Genomic DNA, 5,426 nt, shown 5'->3' with positions numbered 1-5,426 from the left:
TTCATGTTGTAATCGTCAGCATCTTTAGCCAACTTGAGAGTGGCGGCAATAGGTGGTTGTCTGCAAAAGAATGTAAAGAAAATCCTTATTTCCCCGTGCGTAAACGTCAAGTATTTTCACAACTGCTATTAAAAACGATGACATTCAAAAATGTTATGTCAAAGTTAAGACAACAAATCGTATATGCATAGACTAGATTCTGAGATCCTATATTTCACGAAAATAGTTTTTTTTTCAAAAGAGAAGTTATTTCTTATAAGCATAATTTATTATATGAACATCATAAATATTTCTGCCATCTAGTAAAAGTGCTTTAATTTTGCCTATGCTTTTGTGTATAAGATGATGTAGCTTTTCTTCCTGTATATTTGATTTGTAAATTTGTCATTCCTGAATATCAACATTGCATTGTTTTCAAACTGTATGCAGAAACATCAGATATGTTGGACAAGCTTCGTACATATATATCTAAGTTATACTTTGTACATAACATTATTTGTGTTTAGTGAACAGTTGTAATGTTTATTTCATTCATACAACATACCAACAATGCACGTACCGAAAACCAAAGTGGTAACTGAAACTGCGCTTTCAAATGACCACCGATTAGGGGAGAGCGGAGTCAATTGTAACACGGGTCAAATGTAACAATCGCTACTGTGCTGCTCTCGTGAGGTATTTTTTAAAACTTTTCAAACCTGTAGAAAGGAGACGTCAGTTGGGAGTGACTCATGTGGTGGTGGTACTTACGTAGCGATTGTTCCGGCTATTATTGGGAGTTTTTCAAATTTTCAACACGTAAGTAAAAACATAAGGTTCCTTTTTATTGTTTAATAGTGATTTCGCGATGTCGTCTCATCAAGGTTTGTATATATCGTCGCAATACACAATATTTAATGCATTTGTTAAGATAGATGTGATCAATTTCTGGTGTCGGGGTTAGTAGCTGCAAGCCAGCAAACAATATGGCGTCAGGATGGGGCAAATGTAACAAATATAACCGGGGCAGTTGTAACACTGTTACAATTGCCCCTTATGCGTTTCTTATGAAAAATATCCACTTGCATTGTAATAAAAAACATTGTTCAACCATCCTGAATTATTATATTCTGTATGTTTCAGAATGGTGAGAGACAGAAAAATAATTACCGAACGAAGCCCTTCACAAGATAAGATGGAAGAAGCTGCAAAGTTGGTTTTGGAAAGCAATGTTTCCATCCAACACGCAGCAAAAGCGCACAATATTTGTCATGTGACATTGACCCGTTTTGTTAAGAAGAGACAAGAAGAAGGGAATCCTGTAATGGGTTATAAACCACACCTACTAATGATGAGAATGAAGTTAATGAAACAGAACAATCAAGTAACTTGGAAGAAACTAGTTGTACTCAGAACAAAGAGCAATGCAACCCTTGCAATGAACCTCTTCCGTCCACCTCAACAGCTGTTTCTCCGGCTGACATTCGACTTCTGCCTCATGCAGAACCTAAAGAATCAGCACCTCGAAGGAGAAGAAAGAAAAGTGCAATATGGACAGATACACCTGAAGAAGAACTACTTATGGCACAGCAAAGATCGAGACAAGACAACAGCAAAGGGAAAAAGAGGCTGTTCGACAGAAGTGACAGTCGTCAATCAAAAAAAAAGAGAACTGCAAGGAGAAGCGCAAGAAGGTGTCAGGAAAGCAGCTCTGAAGGCGACGAATGTTTTTGTTTAGTTTGCCTTGAGAAGTGGTCCAATAGTGCATCTGGTGAGCAATGGGTGCAGTGCTTAACTTGTGACAACTGGTCACATGAGAAATGCACCAAAGGAGACAGCTTGTACATTTGTCATAACTGTCAGTCAGAATGATCAGATATATCTTTGTTAGAAGCAGTGTTTGGGACCTGGTATGGTTCAATTAGCCTACTTATTAACGAAAACACAGTTAGCTAATTCTTAATCATTGTGTAAGGCTACATGTTATTTCCAGCAAAAAAAATTGAATTGTATTTCTGGTAAATGTTAGTATGTTACATTTGCCCCTGTAGTGTGTTACATTTGCCCCCGAGCAAGGGTCAATTGTAACATTTGCCACACATTTTTAAAACATTAATTATGATTATCATATTATATATGGGGGGATCGTGACTGCATAATATCAATAACAACATGTTGTAGTGTTTCCATGCCGATTTTCACGCTGCAAAGATAAATAGTTTCATAGAAAATGCATCATTTGTCAAAATTGTTACAATTGACCCCGCTCTCCCCTACAGTGTTTTATCTTTGAACAACCTCTAAGACGAAGGTTAAAAATGGTATTTATGAAATATTTTAAAGTGTATCCCACCCCCTTCCCCCACCCCGAGCGCAGCTACGTAATATCCAAATTTATAAATTGTAGCCCCTTTCGTAAACAATTCTGCGTGCGCCAGTGTATGGCACAAATTCATGGTTGCAAATCTTTGAAATGTGAAGACTTCTAAACGAAACGTTTATCCAATGCGAGAGCATAAAAAGGGAAGTGCAACATAATGTACATGGTTGGTGATGCATGTCTGATTTGAGGAGAAAGGATTGAACAAAACGTGCTGGTGTTATCTCTTGCCATTATGCTGTCTCTGCAACACATTATCGCTTTTATTATGCTGCTATCCGACAGAAAGATAAATGACAGTGGCAACCATGAATCTGTACCGTATGATTGCACACATACAGGATAGAAAGCGCCGTTTCTCGAGGGTTTGTGATGTCGAAATGATGCATTAACGAGATAAACGTTATTGAGATAAATTGTTTGTCTTTTCGTCTACATGCTGTGAGAGTTTGTAGGTGTGTGTTTGTGCGTATGCATACATACTCATACACATACTTACTTAAATGCTGAACGTGGTAGCTCATATGCAGGAAGGCGAGACGGTATAGGGTCAGAAACACTTTGTTCCATTGTTGTCGTTTGTTCTTGCTTGGATGATGGACTTGTTTTTCTCATCTTACTACATTGCTGGTAGTACCATTCTTCCCATTTTATTTTTTTTTGTCGTGGAAGTTTCGCCTCACTAAAAAATGAAGTAAAAAATTATACCATGAAAAATTCCCTTACCTCAAGAGCGTGTCAAAATTATTAAATTCCAACCTTGCCTTTTTTTAATTGGATTCAGATTTCCTCATTGATTATTTTAATTATTTCGTGGCTGCAACAGCTTGACATGAAAAAGCTTCTGTGGATCCGTGAATTATGAAATTCACAGATACCTTAGATGGTAAGTATCTTAAGTTCGAATTCTGGGTAATGCACGAATGTTTCGTTGCGCTTGTTTCTTATCTGTTTCATTAGTTCACCATTCATCCATTTATCTTAGAGAGGAAGAAAATCGTCATCAAATAAATAAATACTAGCAATCATCATAATACAAAGTCATTGATCTAGAGCTAAAAATGAGAAAAATGACTTTTCCTTAACCTACCACGGAATCTTCTGTCGAAACGAGCAAAAGGCCATGTTGTGCATTAGAGGAAATTACAAGCTATCAAATTTATCCCTGAAGTTAGTATTGGGTGCCGAACGAACAATTAACGAATGAACGAGTTAAAAGAATTCTGAGCTCGTCGGCACAAATGGCCTACCATGTCTGTACCCTTCAAAGTATACGAGAAATAAATCCCCTTATCTAGAAATCCTTACATGATATGTTCGATATGGGCGAATCAAAAAGTAAGTTACATCCGAGCCGTGTAAATAATCACGCTTGGTGGCAGCACTGTCCGGAATGTATTCTTCCCATACCCGAAGCAGCCATGCTGCAGCTGCTTTAATAGGAGAGTAGTCACCGTGTCAGTATGGCGTGTCGTACTGAGGTGTCGTCCAACATTGAGTTGCGCTCAGTTGTCCGATTTTTGTGGACACGAAGACATAATCAGATTGAAATCCATCGCCAAATTGTCGAGGTGTACGCGTATGGACGAGAATGCAATGTCCATGATCAGGAAATGTTCAAACAGGAAAGAACGAACGTGAACGACGAACAATGTGTCGGCCAGCCTGCAACTGGAACACTATCAACAAATCGGAGCTTGTGAATGCAATCATCGTTGCCAACCACCACGTGAAAATTAAAAGAGACTACAAGTGAACTGAACATATCCTACGATAGTGTGTCTTTGCTGATTCATCACCAGTTGGGTGTATCGTAAACTGTGCTCTCACTAGGTGCCGCGATTGTTAATCGATGAGTACAAAAGTCAACTCAATTGAAATTGGACGGAATTTTTACACACAAGAAATCAAAAAACTGGTCACACGATTCAAAAAGTGTTTTGAATGCCTTGGTGACTGTCGAAAAAAGTTAAATGTTCATATATTCTTGTCCAATAATTATTTTATTTATAATGTGTTTTGTTTATTTTATTTAGGGGTGTAACTTACTTTTTGATCTGCCCTAGTATAAAGGGGTGTAAAAAGCCACATGAGAAATGTTAAGAGCTCAAGGTTGTAAATAGGCCTCTTCAGTTCATGTACAAGAGGTTTAAAAGGTAAGGAAGCACTGAAAATTTTCTCAGATTTCTCAGATGTAGTGGACAAGTGGTTTGAGAGACTCATTCTTAAAAGGTGAAAATAATTCAAAATCCTAAAAGTGGTAACAGACTGACCGAACAATCAAAATCAAGAGAATAATAAATATGAAATAATAATAACTACTCAATCCACACTGCCCTGTTTCGTAATTCAGAAAATCTCTTTCCCTTCCGCTGAATCGGATTTATTAGTATTATTACTGAAGTCACTGCACGCCTTGTAGCTTGCCTTCTAGAATATTGGTAACTCCTTTCCTTTGCTTCGTTGTTAAAAAATTCGACAACCTTAAATATTAAGTCTCTACTTTCGCTGTGTACAGTTTTCCCCTTCAAGGTGGTCACAAAAGCTTGTCACTGAAAGAGCGACGAGCCTTTGACAGTGATGCACAATTTAGCAACGCAGGAATAGGTGATAAAAGCAAGCAGCCGATTGAATCGCCCACACTTCCTCTGCACTCTTAAGGCTTGAAAATTCGACGAGAGCGCAACGGAGACAATCTTATCTTGGCCAAGCTGTACAGGGTCAACAAAGTTAGTACTAAGGTGTGTTTTATACATCGTAGGTTCAATTGTATCTTCTGCAAATATGCTGTATAAAGAAACAAACTGCCGGAGTACTAAGTGAGGTGAGTGTACTGAGCAAAGGCAGTTCATTTTCACAGTGCAAGACGTTTCTACGACAGTGTCGCTGTCAGTTGTTTTCCCCTCCTCTTCCTTCCTCCCCCCCCTTTCTCGTTCAAGGCAGAACATCAAAACGCTAAAGCCATGAAAATAGTCCACCTACAGTGTTGCCAATAAGCAACAACTTCAACAAAGGAAATCAACCGCTTACGTACAACGCGCAAAGTGTCGACTCAGCAACTTAGAAG

The sequence above is a fragment of the Lepisma saccharinum genome, chromosome 11, assembly GCF_977018435.1.
Source record: "Lepisma saccharinum chromosome 11, izLepSacc3.1, whole genome shotgun sequence".
NCBI classification, from domain to species: domain Eukaryota; kingdom Metazoa; phylum Arthropoda; class Insecta; order Zygentoma; family Lepismatidae; genus Lepisma; species Lepisma saccharinum.
This window is presented reverse-complemented; position numbering follows the sequence as displayed.